The following is a 25829-nucleotide window of genomic DNA, read 5'->3' as shown; positions in this document are numbered from 1 at the left end:
TCCAGCTATCTTTCATTAAGCCGGGCATTAAAGAGATTTGCAAAAATGCTAAACAGTGCCCTTCTTCTCACTGATATTTTTGTTTCGGGAAATGTTTTTCATAAAAGTATTTTATTTATGTCAACATGGCATGGGTTTATTGGTGTTACAATGTAATGAATTAAGAAATGTTTTTCAAACGTAAGTTTTAATTTCTCCTATGGAAAGTAGCAATAGCTATAATCCACATAAATAAAAACTCTGGGGTCTTCAATAATTTTTAAACGTGCAAAAGATTCCTATAACTAAAAACTTGGAGATCTCCTGTATCAGGACGATCTATGGAGAAACATACATGAAATGAAGTGTTAAGGATATTGGCAAGAAAGAGGCTGAAATGATGGTCAGTAGAACCTTGACATGAGGCGGTAGAGAAGGTTGGCATGGAAGGAAAGGAAGGAAAGGAAGATTAGAGAAAGGGGGTGGGGGAGGGGAGGACGGAGCCCAGGTTTCCTGTGGTCACCTGGGTGGAGCCAGAGGCCCAAACCTGGAGGTGGGCTGTTTGAATTTCTTTTGGGAAGGTCGGACCGATAGGAATTGACAGCGATCTGGGAGTGATCTTAGAAGTGGATGGCTGAGACCGAGGGAAGGAGAAGGTCACTCGGAAATCGGGGGTGAGCTATTCATAATTCAGGGGTTGGGATGGGGTGCAAGAACGTTCCTGGGGAAATCACCTGCACAGGTCCCCCTACAATCCCCAACGTGCCAGAGGACACGGTGCTTCCGGGGCTGTGGATGTGATCCGGGCGCGGTTACACAGGTGTGTGTGATGTGTTTCTCGGAGGAGCGGGACAGGTACGTGCGTTGGGCAGGATGGAATGGTCACATACGTGGCACGCGATGTGTAGTGGGGGGACGCGGGGGACAGTGTGTCTGTGTGAAGGACACGCGGAGAGGGGTCTATGTGGACATATTGTGGCGCTGTGGGTATTGCAGGTGTCCTGATGAGCGGAGGGAGAAGGGGAGTGTGTGCACGTGGGTGTCCGGGGACAGGGCTGCGGCGTCCCGGGGACGAATGAGGGTGCGGGCTGGCGCTTGTCCGAAGGTAAGGGAGGCGGCGGGGGAGCCCGGCAGTGCGGTGGCCGGGTTGCAAGCTCCGCCCGCGGGCGCTCCCGGGGCTTCCCCGCCCCTGCGCCTGCTCCCTCCGCCTCCCTCTGGCCGCGCTGGGTTGTCGCGGTGCCACCTCCACTCGCCGCTGCCTTCCCGGCGCGGCCGCCGCACTCGCCGCCCGCAGCGCGCATCCCAGCCGTCCCGATCGTCGCCGGAGCAGGTACCACGGGGCCCCCGGCCCGTCTTGCCCCCGTGGGCGCGCACCCGGCTGTCCCGGCCTCAGTTTCCCACCGGAGGGCGCTCGGGTGCCCAGCCCGGGGGGCTGACCCCGTGGGGAGAGCGGGCGGGGCTGGAGGGTGAAAGAAGCCCCCGATGTGCGGCGTGGGCGCGGGACTTGGGTGCCGCGAGGGTCGGGGATGGCGGAGAGGGCGGGGTGAGATGTCGTTTGAGAGGTGACAGCAGCGAAACTTGCGCGCGTGCGACGTGCCGGGTGCTGCGGAACAGAACGCTTTACTCTAATGAGTAAGTGATCAGATTTCAACCACACGGCATCCTGTGCGGTGGGCTCTCTTGGTGTCCCCATTTTACAGAGGGGAAAACTAAGGGTCAGAGAGAGGACGAAGCTTCCCTAGGTCCCAGTGACAAGTTGCTGAGTGAGCTCAGATTTGAACCCCTGCAGTCTGATCCTGGAGCCTACCTCTGTCAGCCCGCCTCCTCTGAGGAACAGGAGTTTATTCTCCAAGTGTCCCCTTTGGGGCGGTGCTGGGGAGGAGGCCGGATCCAACCCCTGCCGTCTACCCGCCTGAGGATTCTGCAGCGCTGAGTTTATGTCGGGAGAATGTCATGTCGCTTAGGTGTGCTGGGGGGAGTAGGGGACACAAAGGGTGTGGGTACAGAGTGAAGACCTTCCCCCTCCAACGTGGACGGAGAAACTGAGGCTGAGTTTAGGGAGGAAGCAGCTGAGGTTCTCCCATCCACAAGAGACACAACGGCTCCCACCCCCCCTCCACCAGGGAGTGGGGGCAGAACAACCAAGGCTGCCAATTGCCCCTGGCGGCCCCGCCCTCAGAGAGTCCCTGGAGGACCTGTCTGAACATTCCCAGAGGCCTGTAAATTCCTGTGGCCCCGACACCCCTGAGCGACCCAACTTGCCTGCCCACTGAACTGTGTAACTCCACGAGGAATACACAGATCCACTCTCCCTCCTATGTCGCCTTCCAACCCCTGCCCTCCTGCTCCCCACAGGTAATTGGGGATGTTCCTTCTAGTCCTTTCCCTACACCTGTACAGTCATATATACGTAGCCATAGAAAATACGTAAAATACTTAGCAATGTTGTGGGCAGATAGTGAATAGAAATGCTATAAGCCACTTATGTCAGTTATATATTGAGTTATCATTTCTTTGAGAGTTATTCATGTTGGTGCATATAAATCTAGCTTATTTATTTCAACTGTGGCATAGTTGTCCACCATGGGCATGCCTACTGATGAGCACTGAGGTGACAAAAATGTTTGGACTGGTTTTTATTTCAGCCTCTTCTATAAATTGATATCTCTGGGTTAAGTTCAATTTCCTGTTCTTTGTCCTAACAGACACACACACAGGTGTACACACACACCTCTATTCTGTCTGTCCGTGGCCAAGGACAAACACCACGCTTCCTCTAGCCGCAGTCTCCACTGAGCCCTGTGGGCTGTGTGCAGAGGTCCCATGGTGGGCCAGCTCCAGGGGTTCTCTCTAGATGTCCCCAATGCCACCCCATCCTCCAATAGGAGACAAAAGGACTTAGGAACCACAGGCTGACAGAGTGGAGTGTCAGGGTCCTATTTGTGTTTCACAAACTTTCCAGGCTCGAGTTGTGGCATAAAGAGAGTGTTTGCCCTGGAATTCATGACAGAACCATCACAAGTTTGGTGGAATGCCCTGATAACAGGGTGATGAAACGCCAGAATCAGAGATGCTTGCATTACAATTGCAACTTCAGCACTGCCTAACTCGGGAAGTTCCCTTCCCTTCTCTGAACCACAGTTTTCTCATCTGTAAAATGGGCATGATGATAATGGCAGCATCTCCAAACTGTTGAGTGAATCCATGGGGTGATGCAAACAAAACACTTACTGCATTGTCAGCATCAGGAAACAGAAAGTCTTGTCCTGGACAGGGGAGAACCAGAGATGGCCCTGGGGGGTGGGGATGATGCTCAGAGCCACCATTTGGGACTTCATCCACTTCCCAAATGCAAACCAGAAAGTCCTGAGCACCGAGTGGGAGTCAAAAATGAGATTTCCACTTGTTGAGAGCCAAGCCCAGCTCACCATGGAGTCCAAAAGTGTCACAGCGTTTACAAAGGGCTTAATGTGTACCTGGTCCTGAGCTGGGACACAACACCGATGTGAGCTGAGGTGCCCGCCTTTGGAATACAAGAGACAGCAGAAGTCACAAAGAGGGCCTGCAGGTAGCTTTTGTGAAGCCCATGCTCCTTTTTAACATTTTCGATTATCCTCAAGATTTTAAAAAGTGGGAGATGTCACGTAAAACGTCATATTTCTGGATCCTCTTGAGAAATCAGAAAAGTTGGCAACCAGGGGCCCAATATTCAGCTGCCCCTTTAAATGGGGCAGGCACCTCGCAGGGCACCACAGTCCCCCCCTGGCTGAGCCTCAGTCACTAAGAGCAGCATAGGGTAAAAGTTAACAACACAGACTCCACAGCCGGTCCCTGTCCCTAGCTGAGCCACGGATTAGTTGAATGGTTTCAGGCAAATCGTTTAGCATTTTTGTGACTCCATTTCCTTATGTGTAAAATGGGGATGTGTAAAACCCTCAAAGGGTTATTTTTAGGCATTAAATGAGGCAACACACATGAACCTCTTAGAATAGTGCCTGGGTCGCAGGAAACACTAGCTGAATATTGGTGATGGTGTTGCTGATAATGGTGGTGTTAACTGCCGGCCCGAGCCCTGTAACAGTGCATTTGAACTCCAAATCGTACTCCGTATAAAATGCTGTGGAAGCATGGCGGGGGGAGGAGGTAACACTTTGAGCCCCTTCTCCAAATAAGATGCTACAATCCTAGACACTTTTTCTGCCTAAGGACAGGAAGGGAACAACATTTCAAGGAAAGATACAAAGAGGAGGGGATATCTAAGATGGGTTTTAAAGGATGAATAGGAGTTCTTCTGGAGCAGTGGGGTGAGAAAGGCATTCCACACAGAGGAAACAACCTTTACAAAAGCCTGGAGGCGTGACCAAGCAAAGTATGTTTAGGAAGTGATGCAGTCTGATGTCACTTTGCAATAAGGTGAGTAGGAAGAACAGCAGGAAGATGAGTCTGGGGTGACAGAAAAGGAACATGAGGCCATGATGGGGCTCGAAGCAGAAATAAGGGTGAGCATTCCTGAGTAACTACCGTGTTCAGGTGCTCTTATAATCACTACCCCTGCAATTGCCTGGCAAGCAGGTTTTGTGATCTCCATTTCACCGTTGAGGGAGACAGAGGCTTAGGAAAGGTAAGCCACTTGTCCCCGATCTCACAGTGGATCAGTGGTAGAGCTGGGGCCAGACGCCAGATCTGTCTGGTCTAAAGCCCGTGCACCCTCTCTCAGCCTTGGTTTTCTCATTGTAAAGTGGCAAGAGTACTAATAAAACCTACTGCCCAGATGTGTTGGGTTCGATGAGTGAATGAATGCACAGGACCCGCCACATAGCAACGATTGTTATTTTCACTGGATTGAGTTCCCCCAGCCCTCTGGGCCACACTCACACCCCTACCTAGCCTCAGACGGCGGAGCTCAGGGAGTGAGTGACCCAGGCCAGTGGGTCTCAGAGTATAGTCCTCCAGCCAGCAGCATGGAGCATCGCTGCCTGGAGCATTGTCAGAAATGCAGATTCTTGGCTGGGCGCAGTGGCTCACACCTGTAATCCTAGCACTCTGGGAGGCCAAGGCAGGAGGATCACTTGAGGCCAGGAGTTCAAGACCAGCCTGAGCAAGAGTGAGACCCTTTTCTACAAAAAATCGAAAAATTAGCTGGGCATCAGTGGTGCGCACCTGTAGTCCCAGCTACTTGGGAGGCTGAGGCAGGAGGATCGCTTGAGGCCAGGAGTTTGACGTTGCAGTGAACTACGATGACGCCACTGCACTGTAGCCTGGATGACAGAGCAGGACTCTGTCTCAAATAAAAAAAAAAAATACCCTTCTAGTGATTTGGTATCGCAAGACAAGGCTCCTCCGCAAGACAAAGGCTCCTCCCTCCCTCCCAGCCCTAGCGCCATACCTTTCCAGAGAGGAAAGTTACTGAGGGCCCTAGTAGAGTTCCTGGGATAATTATTCTTTGAAACTTGCTGTCCTTCCTAGTCTTACAGCTTCCAGGGGGACTGGGGCAAAATTTGACTTTGAGAGGAGCTGTTTCCTGGCGAGGAATGCCCCAGGCGGCTGAGGACCTGCTCCTACTCCACCAGCTTATAGAAAGCCTGTTCTTAGAGACCCCTCTGTGCCTGTCAGCCTCTGCGGGGTCTCCTCTGGCCCCCAAGAGAATGTGTGTCCAGGCACAAGTCCTGAGCAGTGGGAAATGACCCCATGACCGTGCAAGAGGACCATTAAGAAGTCCCCAGGTCAAGTGACAAGGCGATAAGCCCAGGTGGGGGATGGTCACGTCCTGCTGAGGACCACCAATCGAAAAGCAGGCCCCCTCCCCCTCTGCACACCCTCTTGGAAACCTAAGTATCAGTAAAGGAGGCAGGACAGGCTAAAGTGAGGAAGCACAGGCCTTGCCTTAAAGATTACCGGGTCTTTAAGTGAATATGTTCTGAATAACCAAAAACAAAAACCAAAACAACCCCATAAACCCAGGCATTCCAAACTAGTAAAAATATTTGCCACTGTTATGACAAAGAGTTAATTTCATGGATCAAGAGCTCTTGCAAATCGAAGTAGGGGCTTTGATCACAAAAGGACAAATATTATATGATCCCACTTGTATGAAGTACCTAGAATAGGCCAGTTCACAGAGCCAGAACATAGAACAGAGGTTGCCAGGGGCTGGGGGTGGGGAAAGGGGGAGATGTTGCTTAATGGGTGCGAAGTTTCATTGTGTTTGGGAGGATGGAGAAGTTCTGGAAATGGATAGTGGTGATGATTGCTTGACATTGTGAATGTCCTTAATGCCACTGAACTGTATGCTTAAAAATGGCTAGAATGATACATTTTCTGTTGTGTATTATGCTGCAATAAAAAAAATTTAGGGATGAATCAAAAATTTAAAAATAGGGCTTTGACATCAGCTTGGTTGGGTTCTAGTGCTTGGTTCTACCATTGCTCAGCGGTATATACTCGATCAAGTGACTCTATCTTTTTAAGCCTCAGTTTTCCCATCTGCAAAATGGGGGCTGTCAAAGAGTGCTGACCTCACAGGAATCCCACAAGGGTGAAATTACTTTATCCATACAAAGTGCTCTCTCTGCATGCCTGAGACTATTGTAAAAGATCAACATTAGGAGGGTACAGAGGCCAGCATCAGCAATTGGACCAAATACTAAGACCAGCAGGTACCTAGGGAGTTTGTAAAAGCATCAAGTCTAGACTTTTATATCACTTTGTATTTGCAAAATTATAAAGAAATTATGTTTCCATAATGTAAATTGCAAAATGTAGATTCAAACCAAATCTTGCTTGATGGGGATACATAAAAGATGCAACAATTCATTACCTGGGGCCTGCTAACCTACAGATATTTGAGTCTTGGCTCAGCTACTTAATAGCTGTGTGACCTCAGGCAAGTTACCTACCCTCTCTTGTGCTTCAGTGTTCCGGTCTTTAAAGTGGAGATGATAAAAATTCTCACCTCATTAGGGATGTCATAAGGACTAAATCTGTCCAATGCTTTGAACAGTGCCCAGTACACAGAAATAAATGTGTGTTAAGTAAATAAACTTGAAATAAGCCTGAAAGTCTTAGCATTTTTGTTTTTAAAAGGAGAATTTTTTTTTTTTTTTTTTTTTTTTTTACATGAAGGAAACACTGTCCTAGCCAAAATGTAGTCGGGGGGCTAAGCTGAACTGGGAGGGGTTTGCTGGGAGGTGGCTTGGGGTGCCCAGCTGATGAAGGTGGGGTTCTAAGACACTGAGGCTCAGAGAGGTTCAGAGACCTGCCAAGGGGCCACACAGCAATAACGGAACCCAAGTTCAACCCCAGCTTTCTCCTTCCCAGTCCCTGCCTAACTACGAAGGTCGTGAGGATTGGGGGCTAGCGGTCCCTTGGCAAATTTGCATGGCCCTTTCCTTGCAGACTCCCAGGACAAATCCAGGCAGCCTTGTTTCTCCTCCATGTGCCAGGGAGCTCATTCCCAAGCCGAGCTCTGGAAGGAGGCCCAAGATCTGGGAAGTCTGGTGCACCCTCTCTCAGGAGCTACTCCTGATTTCACTCAACTGAGCACCTTAAGCAGGGACTGGATCGCAACCTTCTCAAACTAGCTTCTGCTCACCCGGCAGCTGATTCTTGAAATTCCTCTGCAGGTGTCTCACCTATGGTGCGGAGGTTGTTGACTCTCTGATTTAGCTTAAGGCTTTGAATCCTGGTTGAAAGGCACCCCTCCCCACCCTACCCCTGCTCCAGGAGGGATCACCTTTGTCCCTTCTCAGGGACAAAGTTTGCACCCCAGTGAGCAGGAGCTGGATAGAGGCTTGCCGTGGTGGGTTTGGCTAGTGGGAGAGACACAGGGAACCTTTGGGGGCTGAGGCTGTGGACTTCAAGGCAGCATTTGAAAGATGGTTTTAGAGATGAGGGGAAATGTGAAATGTTTAGAAACATGCGTGGCACGTGGTAGGCGCTCACTAATGGGGCTGGGGCTGGGACTGGAAAGGAGATAAGGAAGAGAGGGAGATTAAGGGAGAGATCAAAGCCACAAGAGACAGCCACGAGCCTGTCCAGGGCAGAGACCCCTGCTTCCTGCGTGCAACGCCCACCCTCCCTCCCTCCCCGGTTGCATGGAGGGGGGTACGGGGCGGGGGCAGAAGCGGGCCTCAGGGAGGAGAAGGACTTCATTATGCCACTGCCCTGGAGGCAGGGTCTTTGCCCACCATGAAGGGGCCAGGGGCGTCCTAGTTACCCCAGCCTGCTCGGGGGCCCGATTCCTGTCCTTAGAGCATTAATACTGAGGTTAGGGATTAAAGGCTCCCAGGCTTCTTAATGCTACGTCAGACAGGCAGTTGGTTTAATGGTTAAGAGTTTGGGAATCAGACAGGCTGGAGTTGGGATACTAGTATCCAGTGGCCGCCTGGCCCCCCCGTCGCCGGCTGCACCCTGGTTACTACTCTGATCAACTCCAGAAACGCGTTGCTCGCTGTTGGGAGAAGGGATTAGGGTGCAGCGGGAGGGAGAGGCCTGGGCTGAAAAGCCAGAAACACCTTTATCTGTAGAATTCAGGGAAAGCTGAGAGATCGGAATGGGGGCCCGCGTGTGTGTGTGGACGGAGGGCTGGTGTTCGTGGGGGCAGACTCGCTGGCTGTTGGAACGAGGCCTGCCTGGGCCTCGCCCCTCCCGGACCCCTTGGCACGGGTGACAGAGAGTGGTCAGCCCGGCCAAAGGATGATGGGCACGCCGGACAGATCCCCTCCCCGCCTGCCCCCAGAAGGCAGAACCGGGGACGGGAGAAGCGGAGAGATCTGGAGGGAGGCTGAGCATTTGGTGGAAGAGAGAAGGTGCCTTTTTTTCTAGTGCAAAGCATATTCTCTTTGCACTTCATTCATTCAATCAACAAATATTTAGAGAGCGTTTCCTGAGAGCTCTAACACTAGTTCACAGGAATCTAAACATCTAGAAAGCAAGGTTTTGCGTGTTTTGTTTGCTGTTGTCACCCAGCTCCCGGTAGGTGCTCAGTGAATGTTTGTTGAATGAATGAATGATGGTGGATGCGGTCTAGCATTGGGCTGGATGCTGAAAACACGGTGGGGGGCAAACCATATGTCTCAGCCCCCAGACTCCTCGGACCCCCATCTCACGATCCTCTCCCCAGCCTCACTCCGATCCTGAATTCCCAGTGGGGCTGTGTTCCTACTGGATCTTATGATGGAGTTGGCTAAACCCCACCCTACGATCCCTCTGGAAAGCATCTCACTCACTGGAGGAGGTGTGGCCACCTTGTCTGGGCACCCTGTTGTTTTGTTTGCCTTACACACGGGGATGAACTTGCCTCAGTGAATCTTCCAACACATGTTAAGGTTTGTCAAATAAATGCTGATGGGGCCCTACAGTCATCATAATACAAATAGGCAGCATTTTTTAAGGTTATACGACATGCCGGGCATGTGCAATATTTCACTGAAATCTTTCAGCAACCATAGGTACAATTATCATCCTTGTTTGACACATGAAGAAACTGAACTCTCTTCCTACCTGATTTCCTGGTGTCCTTACAACAGTCCAGTGAAACAGATGATGTAATGGTCTGCATTTTGCAGATAAGAAAACAGGTTCAGAGAGGTTAAGTAACTTGCTCAAGCTCACACAGAGCTAGGAAATGGTGGATTCAAGCCCAAGCAGTTTGACGGCAGAATCCACTCCGTTCACCCCACCCTGCCTCTCCTAGGCTTCCTGGTGTCATCTGAGAGGTGAGTGTGGAGGAGGAGTGGAAATTTTTTCTCTGTGACATGGCTCTCGAAGGCTTTGGTTCACCTGCAGCCAAGTAAGTGTAAGGTTTCGGCTTTTCACTCTGCCGGGAATCACCCTGGGTCACCGTGTGGGTGAAGATCCTAATCTCCCCCGACAAAGAGGGCCGGCCGGTGCCCAGCTTGCGCACGGCTGGGATTCTCAGCACCTCGCCTTGGAGTCACCGTGTTCTCAGCCTCCAAATCTCCCTGGAGGCCGGACCTGCCTCCCATGGTCTCGATTCCAAGGTTGGCTACTCTGCCAGCCCCATCCTGGCACCAGGCAGGGAACACGTGGTTGGCAGGAAATGGAGACAGAGCAGGAAACTGAGGGACAAGGGAGAAAAATATCACCCTTCTTTCTCTTTCTTGTCTCCGATTCATGCCTTTCATGCAATGTTTGGGGAGGATAGTGTTTATTTAATAAGCTCCAATGCGGTGGAAGCCACTCCGGAGGTCTAGGGCCGGGGGAGCCCAGGTGACCCGGCCGTGACAGGGCGCCTACTGCAGAACAGACCTGGACAGCAATGATTTGCCTGGGTTCCCTCATTTAACCTGCACGCAGCAACCCGATCGAGTGGGTCCATCATCACCATTGCCATCCCCATCCCCACCATCCCCACCAGCATTTTGGTCACCTACATGGCGTCCCAGACCCAAGGCCCAGCCCGCAGATAGGGAAACAGACCCTGAGGACATGAAGCACCTGTCCCCTAGAAACATGGTTAAGGGCTGGAAGAGGTGGCTCATACCTGCAATCCCAGTGCTTTGGGAGGCTGAAGCTGGAGGATCACTGGAGGCCAGGAGTTCGAGGCTACAGTGAGCTATAATTTCACCACTTCACTCCAGCCTTGGCAAGAGAATGAGACCCTGTCTCTAAAAATAAAAGAAAGAAAGATGGTTAAGAATGTGGGCCCTAAAGCCTGAAAGACCCAAATTTGATTCCTAGCCCTGTCACTTTCCAGCTGTGTGACTTCAGGCAATTGACCTAACCTCTCTGAGCCTCAGAGGCCTCATCTATAAAACAGGGGTGATCACAGTTCCTGCCTCACAGGGCTGTGGAGAGGGACACCTGCGCTATTGCCTGTGAAACACTGGCACAGGGCCGGGCTCAAATCATAAAAGCAAAACAAACACAGGAACACATTCTGGCGAGGGAACAGCAGTTAAGGGAACAGCTCGGGGCATCTGGCTGGGAGTTCCCAGCAGGCCTGGATTGCAAGAAATAGGTGTCACCCAGCGTGGGAACAGGACTGGAGAGACCACTCAAGGGCCCTTCTTTCTTTGCGAGGAGCCAGGGTGTGGAGGGGCGGGAGGGGAGCCTTTGCCTGGCGCAGAGCTGAGAGTTCAGAGCTGGAGCTGCACTCAGTCTAGTCTGAGAAAGATCAGGAAACAGGATGCTTTTCTGGGCTGGATGGACGAGGTCCCAACGTTCTGCTCCTGACCCAAAGGGAACCTCCCCAAGCACAACGGCATTTCCTTCTGGGTCCTTCTCCCTTTTGGATGATTTGCTTCTGAACAGCAATAAAGGTGGGTACCCAAAGTCAGTGCCATGCCAGGGAGCCCTGAAGGTCTTGCCTTCAGCCTCCAGGACTGCCATGAACAGCTAGGGTGGGGGGTAGGGGTTGTGTGCTTTGCAACTCCAGAGTTGTCATCGTCATTCAGACAGACTACATTATGAATCATGGCCCCTAGAGTTGTGAGTTGTATGATGTCCAACCTGCACAGCTGTACAGGGCTGGTCTGCCAGCCTCTTGCTTCCTGGAGAGGGTGCAGAACTATCTTGGGCACCCCAGCTCAAGGCAGAGAAAGGTTGAGTGGCTTCTAGATGCCAATCAAGATACAAAGAGCCCGGTTTTGCTGCCCAAAGCTTGTCCTGGAGAAGACTGTGCTGGGCATTGTGGTGACTGGTGATGGTAGTGGATTATCGACTGTCCTTTATATAGATTATCAGGAGACAATATAGCAAAGCGGTTTGAGAGCAGGCTCTGGAGCCAAACATTGTTTCAATCTTGCTCTCACTGTGTGACTTTGGGCAAATCACCTGACCTCTCTGTGCTTCTGTTTGCTCGACTAAAAAATGGATATATGCTAATACACACACATGAGTATATACATACACACACTAGCTTGCTCTGTCTTGCAGAGTTGCCATGAGAAGGAAACGAGATGATATGGGCAAAGCACTAACCACGGTGCCAGCTGCATGGTAAACAGTCACTACATGTTAAGGGTCAATGAAATCACCAGGCAGGGAGGTGAGGCTCAGGGTCACCTATTGGAAAGCAGCGCCCTGAAATCCTGCCAGGGCGATGGAGGATGTGGGACCCAACCCGAAGTCTTAGGCCCAGAGCCAGATCGAGTCAATATTTAATTGGGCCTTGTCAATAGAACCTTTTCGTAATCGAGTGCTACTAAGATTTCTGGGGTTGCGTAGGGGCAACTGCACAGGCAAATACCGGGAAAGAGAAAGCGGCCAACAATCTGGGCCCCAGTACCCTCAGCCATTTGCTAGCCCAGGAGTCTGCAAACTATGGCCTCAGGGCCAAGTTCAGGCCGCCAGGTTTTCGTGTAGCCTGTGAGCTAAGCATGGTTTTGAGACGGTTGAAAAAAATCAAGAGAAAAATAATATTTCACGACGCATGCAAATTATATGAAATTCAAAATGCACAGTTCTCAAATAAGGTGTTGTTGAAACACGGCCACGCTCAGTCACTTACGTGCTATCTGTGGCGGCTTCCCCACTACGATGGCAGCGTTGAGTCGCCGTGTCCGAGACCGTACGGTGCACAAAGCCCAAGATATGACTGTTTGGCCCTTTCCTGAAAGTCTTGCCGACGCTTGCTCTAGCTCAGTGGCTCCCAAACTCTGCTGCATGTTCGAATCACCTGGGGAACCTTTTAAATGCTTGAAGCTCAGCTCACAGCCCAGACTAAGTAAATCAGAACACCTGGGGTGGGAGCCAGGCATCCGCATTGTTTAAAGATCTGCAGGTGACTCCGTTATACAACCGAGTCTGGAAGCTTCTGCTCCAGCCCTCCTGGAGTCTCTACAATGTGCCTCGTGCCAAGCACAGCTGTGACAAATCCCTCTCATAGCTCAGAAAGCTGGCTCAGTGTTGAAAGCATCTTTCCCACCCCGAGGCCTGTGGGCAGGGCTGTAAGCAGGCGCCCCACGGGCCTTATTTTGTGTGACCCACGGGGTCATTTTTACATCGGGAAATTTCACTGTGGCATCCGGGTCTCCAGATTTCTTTTGAATAACAGGGAGCGCTAGCCGTCCTCAGCCTGTGTTTCCAAATGGCAATAATCAGCTAGCTCTGACTCGGCTTCATTTATTTGCTGTCCCAGCTGGGCCCCTGCCGTAATGGAAAGGAACAGCAGTAGACCAGCACGTCTCAAATTGGAACGTGCACACGAGTCACTTGGGGTCTTGTTAAGATGCAGATTCTAACTCAGTACGTCTAGTGGGGCCCGAATTTTGTGTCTCTAATGAGATGATGCTGCTGGCACTGCATGTCCTGGTGTCATACTTGGAGGAGGAAGGCGGTGGGCCAGTGGTCTCAAACCGTAGCATGGCCTGGAATCTCCTGGATGGCTGATTAGCCCAGACTGCTTATTAAAACCCAGAGTTTCTGATCTGGGAGGCCTGGGGTGGGGCCTTTCTGGCAAGTTCCCAGGTGATGCTGCTATAGCCAATCTGGGGACCAGACTCTGAGAACCACTGCTCTTAGCTCTGCACTGACCCTGTTGACTCTCACTTGGGACAGGGGTGCCCCGAGGTCCCCCAGATGGCGAGACTTTCATTCTCTCTGAAGACAGACTCCTTGACACCCCGTTCTCACAGAGTGAATCAGGTCTTGGTTGGCTTCTTCAGCCAACTGTCCCTTTGACCAGACCCAAGCCGTTTCCTCAAGTTCCAACTCACAATTTAAAGACATAATTGGAGCCCAGCGACCGCAGAAGTTTTTGCCTGTTCCTTGCAAACCTCTTCCCCATTCCAGGGGGTTCTGATCCTTGCTGTTTATAGCAAACGCCCCTTCCAAGGAGGTCTCACATGGGATACCACAGGGGGTCCTGCTCAAATAGATTTCAGCCCCAGATTTGGGGGCTTGCGTGGGCCCAGGCGTTCAGCTTCGGGCCTACGCCACAGGGTTGGGAAGCCACACCCCACAGATAGCTGCCGCTGCTGCGGCCTCAGAGACCTGGGCAGGGCCCTCTCCCGGGTCAGGCTGGGCCCAGAGCCATCCGCCACAGCTGCCTTGAACAAGAATGACCACCCGGGCCCTAACCGGTTCTCCGCAGTCCTTGAACTTGAGAGGGCTGGCAACCGGATCTGGGTGGGTGAGCTTAAGGAGATCGGAGATTGTGAATTACTGAAGTCTCTTCCTGCACCCTTGCGAGCAGGGACTGGCTGCCTCGCTGGGGCTCCTTGTTGGTCTGGAAGCCAGAGCCCCTTTGGCTTGTGGGGGAACAGAACCCCCGCCCGTGGGTGGGGGTGTGTGCAGGGCCGGGGTCCGCTGTCCACCCCAGGCAGGGCTGTCAGGTGCCACGTGACAGCAGGGCCATGGGAGAGGCAGGTGGGGAAGCTCGGACGGCCCCGTGCAAACCCTGGCCCTCCACTCGCCAGCGCAGTGACCTTGGGCAGCCACCCGTGCTGCGGAAGCAATGATTCCTTGCGGGACTGACTCAACGATGACATGGGATGATGTGTGTGAACCGCCGTGACAGTTCCTGGCAATGTTAGGTGCTCAACAAACGGTGGCTGCTGTTATCAGCATAATACTGGATGTTAACTATGATCATTTAGTCGCATAGAACTGCCCTGACACAGCCTCCCTCCCCACTCCCTTGGAGCCTTCCAGACACAGTAGTTTGCTTACACTCAAAAAACACCTAGTTGGCAGCAACTGTATTCATTCTTATATTCAACCCATATTTAAGTGTCTACTGTATGCCAGCCGTGGCTCTAGCTCAGCGCTGTCCAACATAAATATGTGGCACAAGCCACAAATTCAAACCATATAAGCGGTGTAAAATGTTTTAATAACCACATTTTAAAAAGTAAACACACACTGCTGAATTTGACTAGCTTAAAAAATGTAAAAATAAGCAGGTAAAATTAAATTTAATAATATGTTTCCTTAAACTCATATCTAAAATATTATCGCTCAGCATATAATCAATATTAGAAGTTACGAATGAGTTTTCTTATGTTCAATATGTCTTTTGTTATTTTTAATTGTGGAAAAATACACGTAACATAAAATTTACCACTTAACCATTTTTAAATGTACCCATCTCCAGAACTCTTGTCATCTTGAAAAATATTAAAGAGATATTTTGCATCTCTTGCTTTCACACTATTGCTCCAAAATCTGAATTGTGTTTTGCACGTACAGCACATCTCAGTTCGCCTGTGGGTGTTTCTGGCACCCAGCTGTTACCACGCGTGGCTAGTGGCTGCTGTAACAGACAGCAACTGGGTACTCTCAGACAGCGATAGCTTCTCCGGAGAACAGAAATAGGGCTGTGGGCTCTGGGTGGTGGAGCATCAGGGAGGGCCTCTCTGAGAGGTGGCATTTGAGCTGAGGTTTAAAAAACAAAGCCAGCCCTAAAAATGGGGCGATGGTCCTCAACCCTGAGGAAATGCTATGGGGCTATGGAGGAGGGAAGATGACTTCCATTCATTGAGGACTTCTTGGAGGAGGAGGCATTAGAGCTGGGCCTGGAATTGTGTAGGGGATCTGTAGGGGAAAGGCACCCCAGGACGGAGAAACAGCATGAAGGAAAGCGCGGTGGTGGGAATTCCCAGATACCCTGGGATTTGGCGTGCGGTCGGGTGGGTGAGGGAAGCGAAAGAGCAGCTGCTCGTGGGCGCTGATCTCTCTCTGTGCCAGACACTGTGGTAGGCGCTCCCTGTTCGCAGTTTAATCTTTGTACCCGACCCAATGAAGCCGGTACTAGTTCCCTCTCATTTCACAGAGGGAGAAACCAGGGCACAGAGAGGGTAAGCAAATTCCACAGGGTCACACAGTGAATTAGTGACTCACATGGGATTCGAACCCAAATGCTTAACCACCGCTCCGTGGTGAAGGGAAGTGCAGGGAATAAAAGGAGACACATAGGTTGGGGCCAGGTTGTAAGGTGTCTTGAACGCCAGCTAAGGGTTTGGCCTTTATTCTGCAGACACGAGGAAGCACTGAAAATTTCTGACAGGACCGTGACACAGTGACAGCTAAGCCCCTGGGAAGTGCAGGCCAAAAACCGAATCTCTCGTTTATCGAGCTCGTAAACTCCCCCTCCAGAACCGTCCTTTCTAAGACAGCCTTGCAAGTAAGTATTCGTACTTAGCAGCCACTTACACATTTTTATCTTTCTTTCTCCTTAATAATTATAGTAGCCAGCATTTATTCAACAGAATGTCAACTGTGTTACGTACATTATCTCATTTCAATCCTCACTGAAAACAAAACAAAATAAAATAAAAACCCAGGGAAGGAGGTACTATTGCTGGCCCCATTTACAGATGAGACAACTGAGGCTTAGAGAGGTGATGTGATTTTGCCAAGTCACCTAGCCAGGAAGAGGTGGGGTGAAGAGCCCACCCATGTCTGTCTGATTCCAAAGCTCACGTTTTTAATCATAACAGAGTCATTCCTATTTCCCAGTGGGAAACAGAGAGACTCTAGAGCTGTCCCTCAAAATGTTACCAGATTGCCCTTACTTTGCTGACTATAGTCAGGGACACTGCGTTTTATTCCCAGTGGAACAACCACCTCCCTTTTACCTCTGCCCATCCCATGAGCGCCCCGCCACGCACACAGGCATGCCTGGTATCTTCCAAGTCTTGGCAGACACTCTCCAAGTTGCCTCCAGCCTTGGCAGGGAGGGAGGGAGGGAGCAAAGGAAACTCACCACATTCTTCCTTGCTAGCTGTCAACACGCACCACCCACGCCGGGCAAGTGGCCACTTCCAACTGGGTAAAGGCAGGGCCGTGGGCTCAGGTGCTCACTATTGGCACCCCCAAGTCATCTGTCCGTTAGGACACGATGACATGGCTCCTGGCACGGGGCCTGGTGGGCGAGGTGTTTTCCCATGTAATTGTAATCGTGCAGGATAAAGCCTGGTGTCGCTGAGCAGTCGGGCAATAAGGAAAGCAAACACAGCGTTAAGACTCTGTCAACACGGGTTTGGAAGAGAGAGGCCGTCCAGGAAACACAAGTTCTGATGCAGCCACCTCCTCTGAAACCCATCTCTGGCTCACCTTGTCCCTGAGGGAACAGGAGAGGTTCTGCCCCAGAAGTCGTAGAAAGAATCGTCAGGCTGCTAGAAACCCGAGGCAGATTTTCCTAGCTGATTGAACACCTCTCCCTTCTGGTTTCTTTTTGAATTTTTTTAAAAAACTATAAAAGGAACAGAAATTTTTGGAGAACAGATACAAATGTTAGAACACAAGCTGAAGTGTGCCTCCAGTCTTAACTTCTTTTACAAACCCCCGTTCTGCCAAAGAATAGAAACTTAACTCTATCAATCCAACATTTCCCCAGCCCTGTTCCCCAGACTCACATCTAAATTCCAGGAAGCTTAACTTTTTTTTAAAGTCTATATTTGCTGCTGTTCTACAACCATTTTTCCTAACCATCAATTTTTCCGTATATTTCTCCTCTCACTTTTTTCAAGTAGCATTCTATCATAAGCTTTTTTCCATTTTGCTACAAAAAATCATCTTTTCACTTATTATTTTTTATGATACGAGCAATATATTCATTGTAAGAACATTACAAAATACAAATAAAACAGCTTTTAATAACCTGAGATCCTGCAACCCAGAAATAATCACTACAAACGTTCTGATTAATGGCATCTGAATGTTTTTCCTATGCATAGATACGTATAAATCCACAAGTTTCTTTTAAGCAAAAATAATTAACTATTCTTTCTGATGGCTCCCCCAATATTTCATTTTGTGCCTGCGTCACGGTTTGTCAAATCCTTCTGCTCTTACTGTATATTGAAGGTTTCTGCCATCCGTGTCTATGCAGAGAAGCCAGGCAGAGATGTGATCACCTCTCAAACCCACCTGTGGCTCTTGGCCAGTGGGTGAACAAAGAAATGACAAACCAGGTGCATTCTGGTCTCATGACAAGACAGGTCCCCCAAGGCTCAGCCTGCTGGCCTAAGGCCAGACGTATGTTTATTTCTCCTTTAAAAGGACATTCAAAAAGAAAAAATAAGTGAGAAGGTCTTTCTCCTGGCTATGGCCACATCTGCTGTCTTAGAGTTTGGGGTCTTCTGGCTGGGTTGGCAGGGCCTATGTCGGGCTGCTTCTGGGAGGGAGGCCCATATAATCCTAGACGCAGCAGTGGAGAAACCTACAGAACAGGTTTTGTAAGGAGGCCACCAGGCATGGCGGCTGGGGCTGAGGGGTCAGTGGGCGAGTTATCTTTGAGTCACAAGTGGTAGAGTGTTTAATCTGGTGAGTTTACAAGACAAGGGAGGATCTTTGCTGAATCTGTCTCCCTGTGCAGCGTGGCACGTGGAGATGGCTTTTAGATAGTGCACAGACAATTATTTTTCATCTCGTTAGCAATTGTTTATGTTGAGGCATATTAGAAAACATATATAATTAGTAACATCAAACCTGTGATTTTGCAGACATTCTTGCTTAGGACAAAACTAAAGCAAGTATTTAAGTAAAAACAAGAGGGAGTCAACTTAAAGAAAGATAATAAGTAAACGATAGTATCATTGGTTCCCAGATGCAGCCCAGATCAAGATAGTGGTACTCGAAGTCGGCCCTTGTACATTAAGCACTTGGTCCCCGGGAATAGAAAAACAGGGAGCAATCTTTAGCTCCAATCCTTGACTAACCTTTGCTACAAGAAGCCTCTATCTTCAGAGACAGCTTCTCTGTCTCTGTGAAGAGCTTCTTAACCCTTCCGGTGTGAGCTGGACTCAAGAACCCAGAAGGTACTAGAACCACGCAGTTAGCACGGACTCATCATCTGAGTTCCCAAACTCCGGAAGCTGGTCTGGTCAATTTTGAACATGGAAGTCCCGTCCTGCAACATTTTGGTAAATGCCTCCGAATTGTGGGCAGTGGTTTCGCTACCCATGCTGTAACTTGAGCGTTCATTTTTAAAGCGAGATACTTAAGTGGATCAGTGTATTTGAGATTTTCTTTAGACTTTCGACTATTTCGTTGGCCTAAGAAAAAGTCCAAGTGGTCTCCCAGCTATCCCTGGGCATCCTGTTTATGTATGTGTGAGTCTCTACAAAAATAATGGTTCCGGGCTTTTGACTCTAAGCCCTTGGCTGGAGCTGGTGAAAGTGACACAGGAAGCGAGTGTTGTTGAATTGTCATCAGAATGGGCGTTCCCGAGTCTGTGGCACCCTCAGGAGGTCCCAAAGTTTAAGACAAGTGCACACTGAGGTTCCTCATAATTGTGCTCATTTTCTTTTGTGACCTTTTTTATTTCCACTATTGAAAAAATGAGTTGCCATTATATTTCACACTGTTAGGTGCTGTTGTAATTATGAAAGAAAATGTTCTTTTTTAGAACTACATCTGAAAGGATCTAGGGGTGAAATAATATGGAGATTATTTAACAAGGAATTTGCTTTAAAAAAGGGACAGAAGAAGAGAGAAAGGAGGAAGAAAAAGAGAAAGAAAAGTAGGAAGAAATGGAGTAGAGCTAGATGGAGCAACCGTGGACAATGAATATATGCGGAGTTATTTTTGTATATGTTGGGAAAACCACAATGGAAGGTAGTGCATTTAAAAAAAAAAAAAAAGTTTTCAAAAATTTAGAATCAAAGCTCTGGTCCCAATCTGGTACTGGGATGAAAAATTTATGAAAGCCTGTACCTGTTTTGTAAGTCAGGAAAAAGTTATAGTTGCATTGCTTTTAAATTCCACCACCCCTCCCTTCATGATACATCTTGGTACCAACCAAATGACAGGCCACACGGGTCACGCCATGCAATTCCTTGACAAGGGCCCTGACATTTGCACCTGGAGGCCACACCTCACACCCTATCAAACATATTAAAATTCACCCTCATCGCACACTAAAAAGCATTTACGTATCACCACCCAAGAGTCACATTTGTCCAGTCAGCATGACGTTGCAGACATTTAGCTAACTGTTCTGTTCACTTGGATGCTGCAGTTCTCCTTTTATCTCTGGGAGACAATATTTTTTCACCTGCATAGACCCTTGAAAGAATAAAAGCTTATAAGAGCTGATGCACACACCATGCTGTGAACTAGGCATTGTTCTAAGTATCCGCAGAGGTAGGTTTAATATGGTCCCCGTTATGCAGATGAGGAAACAGAGGCACAGAGACAGCACACAGCGTGCCCAAGGTTGCACAGCAAACCTGGATTCACACTCAAAGCCTGGCCCCAGCACCCCATCCCTGCCCCACTCCGCCGTGAGGGGAAGAATCACCAGCGAGCCTGTCCCGTGAACTGTATCTTTATTGCATCTTTTTCCGTATTGGGGGAAATTCACCCCCACACTCCGGCCAAGCGATGGGAAACTTTCTTCTTTTGAAAATACAGCCCAGCTCAGACAAACATTATTGACGGCGGCTCCAGGCAGAAGCTGAAGTTTGGCAGGACCGCCCCTGCCACCCACGTGGCACCTTTAAGGGAGTTAAGAAAAGTTACCTCTCTGAGTGGCTGCAACCCCTGGGGGCCCACGACTAGTCAAGTGGAGCATGGGCTGGACTTCCGCTTCTGTCCCCATCTCCCCACGTGGACGGGTCCAGCCTGAACAATCGCCTTGTGCCCTTGCCGGTTAGAGAGAAAAGCAGGTCCCAGCAGCTGCTCTTGAGGCCACAGAGGCTCTGCCCATGTTACTACCAAGAGCGTTGGCACATCGTGTGGGGCTGACAGTACCAGGCTGCGAACATCAGGAGGCTGCAGGAGATGCTGAAGTGTGTTTCCCACAGGGCCCCTGCTTTGGCTCCTGCGACCTGCTTCCCCTGCGGGACCTGCGGGGCAGGGGCACACGGTGTGCTGAGCTCTGAGAAATGGGTAGTCAAGGTTTCCACGGAGCTGCTGCAGGAGAGGGCGCTAACCTGAGTTACGGCCTCGCACCTGGAGACCAGACAGGGTTTTCCGAGGACCCTGGTACATGCTCCACGAGGTGTGGCCAGTGTTCTTTTCCTGGTAGGGTGCAGTGGCATCATCGTAGCTCACTACAACCTCAAACTCCTGGGCTCAAGCGATCCTCCTGCCTCAGCCTCCCGAGTAGCTGGGACTACAGGGGTGTGCCACCACACCTGGTTGATTTTTCTAGTTTTGGTAGAGATGGGGTCTCACTTTTGCTCAGGCTGATCTCGAACTCCTGACCTCAAGTGATCCTCCTGCCTCAGCCTCCCAGAGTGCTAGGATTACACGCGTGAACCACCGCGCCCAGCCACGTGGGCAGTGTTCTTTACCACCTCCCAGCGGCTTTCCTCTGAGCTCTTATCTGATACTCACCCATTACTCATCTTTCCTTCCAGGACCAGCCGGACGGGCACAGCAGGGCTGCACTGAGCTGGCAGGAGGGTTGGGGTGAAGATAGCAGCAGGTCTCTGCCCCGTGGGGGTGGCACGTGGCCCAGCCCTCGTGCTGGCTTCTGTTAGGGTCACTACCTTCCTTCTCAGCCCTCCTGAGTCACGTTCGGCACCTGTCACTTGGACCTAACCAGCCCTCTTTTCCCCCAACACTGCACATTACAAAGTTCATGTCATAATTGGCCTCTGCAGGAAAAATGGTTTCATTTTACTTGGGGACAAAGAGAAAGTGTTGACACCTGAGTCATCTGCAGAATGTCCTGGGTTTTAAAGAGGTACAGAGAGGAGAGTACACAGGGTGGGGTCCCCTGCTCCTCAGCTTATTGCAACTGGCCTTTTTTTTTTTTTTTTGAGACAAAGTCTCACTCTGTTGCCCGGGCTAGAGTGCCGTGGCGTCAGCCTAGCTCACAGCAACCTCAAACTCCTGGGCTCAAGCAATCCTTCTGCCTCAGCCTCCTGAGTAGCTGGGACTACAGGGCACGTGCCACCATGCCAGGCTAAATTTTTTTTTCTATATATATTTTTAGTTGGCCAGATAATTTCTTTCTATTTTTAGTAGAGACGGGGTCTCGCTCTTGCTCAGGCTGGTCTCAAACTCCTGACCTCTAGCTATCCACCCGCCTCGGCCTCCCAGAGTGCTAGGATTACAGGCGTGAGCCACCGCGCCCGGCCACAACTGGCCTTTTATAGGAAACACACACCACTGTCCTCAGCCTGCCATACCAAAATACCATCAACTGGGTAGCGTATAAACACCAGACATTTATTTCATGCAGCTCTGGAGCTGAGGAAGTCCAAGATCAAGGTACTGGCAGATTTGGTGTCTGGGGAGGGTCCACTTTCTGGGTCACAGATGGCACCTTCTTGCTGTGTCCTCACCTGGTGGAAGGGCGAGGGAGCTTTTTCTGGCCACTTTTATAAGGGCATTAATCCCACCTGTGAAGCCTCTGCCGTTGTGATCTAATCACCTCCCAAAGGCCTCAGCTCCTGACAACATCACCTTGACAGTTAAGATTTTAACATATGAATTTGTGCAGGGGGGAGGGTGGGACACAAAGATTCAGACCACACCACCAACATAGCTTAGAGTCAGCACAGGAGGAAGAGCGTGTGCGTTCCAGGTATGGGTTCTGCCTCACCAGGTGCTCACCGGTAGGGCGGACACTGGCCATGCAAAGGCCAGGTGGCGGGGGGGATGAATTTACACCACCAAGAGGTATGAGTGAAGGACAGGGCTTTATAGGGAGCCCACAAGGCCAAGGTCAGCAACGCAGACAAGCTTTTGATGTCCCTGCAATCCCACAGACAGGCAATGGCCGGGCCAGGGCCTCTCCCGTGATGGTGACCTCCAGCCTCGTGGTCTTCCCGCACATGGGACAGGCGTACAAAGGGGCCTGGTCAGTGCGAGCACACACAGGCTGCACGCGCAGCTGCTGGTGCCGCACAGGCCGGGTTAGGTGCACTGTTTGCAGGAGTCGTCCGGGGAAGCCGGTTACCAGCCTTTGGGGAAGGACTCACTCCCACAGCAAGTGAAGCCTGGGGGCCCCTTTTCCGGCTGGCCATTTTCCCGTGAATGGCAGTCCCAGCAACCCAGGGCTAACACCCAGGATCATTTTGAATAATTCTGCTCTTTCCATAAAATGTTAATAACAAGAATAATTTTTCAAAAAATAATAATAGCTACCATTTACCAAGATAGACTGTGTGACAGGCACTGTGCAAAATGCTTCCCACGTAGTATATCACTGACCACAACCTAGAAGGCACAGGTAGTATTATGCCCATTTTGCAGATGAGAAAATTAAGACTCAGAGAGGCCAACCTATTTTTGTCATGAATTGAGCCCCTTCCTTAAGGAGACGGCAGAACCAGACCCTAACTGGGGTCTGACTGTCAAATCCTACACCGTCTGCCCTGGGGTGGGAACGTCAGTCACCTCCGGGTCCTTAACACCATGGGGCATGCTTGTCTGGGCTGTGGTTGAGAATAAGTCATTACCGTTTGAGGGTGCTCCCTGCCTCAGAAAATGAAAGCGTGACTCCGTGTGCCCACCATGGAGTGAAAAGGTGTGACAGCCACCGACGTGCCCCCCTGGGGTGCAAGGCAACATCCCCCAAATACCACCCCAACATGCGGAGCAGTGACCCCAAAAGACATCTCCACATGGCACGGGAGTGTGGCCACCACCTCTACAATACCAGAGAGGAGAGTGACCCGGCCGTGACCCTCCGCAGAGATCTTAGGTGACATCAGCATGACATTGCTGTAAATTCTTAGCATTTCAGGGTTGGAATGGACGTTAAAGTGCTTCCCGCCCAGTGCTTTCCAGCCTTGGTTGCGTCACGGTGGACCAGGAATGAGCACATCTGGATCATGCCCTGTGGAAAAGAGAGAGGGTGGGTGAGGCTGACGGCCGTGGGGGCGGAGGTGCTCCAGCCGCCCAGAGGCCCTGAGCGTCAACACCTTGGCTCACCTGACGCACTCGAGGCACACCTGTCAGGACTGTGTTGGTCCCGCCTTTACCTGCAGCAGCTGCCCTGCCTCGCTTTGCTGCCACGGCCCTCGTGGTGCAGCTATTTCTCCCCATTCACCCCCCGCAACCTTTTCACTCTGGGAGATCAAGCTGATTCCCGTCTGAGTGCATCACAGTGTTTCAGTCAACACCCTCAAACTGTGCACACACGCACCCATGCACGCACACGCATGTACACATGCACACAAGACGTGGAACTGTGGGATCTTGGGCTGTCCCATTTTGAACGTAATAGAGATTGCCAGATTGCTCTCCAAGCGATTGCACCAACCTAAACCCCATCAGCACGTAAAGATGTTCTCCCCAAAGCTCGGCCAATCCTTAGTGTTACGAAATGTTTTAATCTTTGCAAATCTAATGACTGCCGTACAGATGTTTCTAACCAAATTTTGATCGTCGTAAATTCAAAAATTCTTTTAATTCTTTCTTTTCTTAGTTCTTTCAGTCGATTTTATTCAGCGGCCAGTTATTGGACATAAATTTTAAAATTTAATTGCTCTTTTTAATATTTTTTTCCAGGGATTTATTTCTTTACTGTTTTGTTCACTGATGGATGCTGGTCAGCTAGAACAGTGTGGAGCACACAGTGAATGTTTGATAAATATTTGCGGACTGAATGAAGGGATAGATTAAACATTGATATGGTTCAAAATTCAAAAGGTGCAGAAGGAGTAACTAGCTGTTTTTAAAAGTCTCCTTCTCTCTCTGTCCCCCGTAGCCACCCGGCTCCCCTCTTAAAAGCAACTCATATCACCACTTTCTCGTATAATCCCTCCGAGATAGACTAAACAGTCCAAGTGAATATCTCTATAGTTCTGTATTTCTTTCTTTTTTTTTTTACACAAATGCATGCAAGCTTTATACACTACTCTGCGTTCTTTTCTCTTGCTTAACTATACACCTTGATAACATTCTCTATCTTTGATCAGCTCAAATGAGACCATTGTGTCTCCCCTGCTAGAGGACTGTGGAGGAAGCCACCTTTTCCTGTGGCTCCACCAATCACACTGAGTTTGGCTTTAGGGGAGGACCCCTAGATGTCGGCGAGCCGGAGCCTTGGCGGAAGGAGGTGCACGTGTGCACACGTAGGAGGCGGCCAGCCCCGTTGCTGCACTTCAGATTTCCCCAACGCCCACCAGAACAGGTGCAAGAGATCAGGTGTCCCATTCAGGCAAATTGGTGAGAGGTGGCTGGAAGCCAGGTGACCTGGTTTCTATTTCCAGACCTGCCTTTGACTCACCATGACCGTGGGTAAGTCCCCTGCATTCTAGTTACCTTCTCTGTGAAATGGACGTCATTTATGCCTACGCCAACTTACTTAAAACGATGGCATGAAGATCGTATGTCCTTGGCCCAGCGTGTTTCAAAAAAGACAATTAATAGGAAATTTCCTAAAGGGTGGTAAGCAATATGATTTTTTTCTTTTTTGAGACAGGGTCTTGCTCTGTTGCCTGGGCTAGAGTGCAGTAGCCTCATCATAGCCCACTGCAACCTCAAACTCCTGGGCTCAAGTGATCCTCCTGCCTCAGCCTCCCAAGTAGCTGGGACTCCAAGCCTATGCCGCCATGCCCAGCTAATTTTTTCCCTACTTTTTGTAGAGACAGGGGTCTGGCTATTGCCAAGGTTGGTCTCGAACTCCTGGCCTCAAGCAATCCTCCCGCCTTGGCCTCTGAAAGTGCTAGAATTACAGGCATGAGCCACCGTGCCTAGCCAACAAGGTGATTTTTTTTAAGTGCTCCACAGAGGAACACTTTTTTAAATAGTTAAGAAATCACTTTAATGTAATTAGGGGGGAAAATGGTTTAGCACGTCAAACCTGTTATTTCACAGATATAATATTGCTTATTATTTATAATAGTGCTTAGGATGAGGCTGAATTTAACTTAGCAAAAAAAGAGTGAGTTGATGTGATGTTATATTAATGTATTAAGTAAATAATGTTACAAGTGCTACAGGGATTTAGCAAAAATCGTGAAGGTATATACAAATGA

At 50.0% G+C, this 25829-nt stretch overlaps 1 protein-coding gene across 4 annotated transcripts in view; it reads left to right on the top strand.

Moving 5' to 3' along the window:
• The first annotated feature begins 565 nt into the window (after positions 1-565).
• The window catches only part of SCNN1B (sodium channel epithelial 1 subunit beta), a 50408-nt gene continuing 25144 nt past the window's right edge, over positions 566-25829 (top strand). Inside the window, exons 1-2 of one of the 4 annotated variants that reach the window (XM_069486820.1) lie at positions 566-653; positions 15920-16066. The gene's annotated coding sequence lies outside the window, so the exon portion shown is untranslated. Of the gene's footprint in view, positions 654-1188; positions 1310-15919; positions 16067-25829 lie in introns of those variants that run through there. The other 3 variants (XM_069486819.1, XM_069486821.1, XM_069486822.1) reach the window with 3 other exon arrangements.

This window comes from Eulemur rufifrons, chromosome 14, assembly GCF_041146395.1.
Source record: "Eulemur rufifrons isolate Redbay chromosome 14, OSU_ERuf_1, whole genome shotgun sequence".
Taxonomy (NCBI): domain Eukaryota; kingdom Metazoa; phylum Chordata; class Mammalia; order Primates; family Lemuridae; genus Eulemur; species Eulemur rufifrons.
Note: the sequence above shows the minus strand (reverse complement) of the source record. Positions and strands in the feature narration are given on the sequence as shown.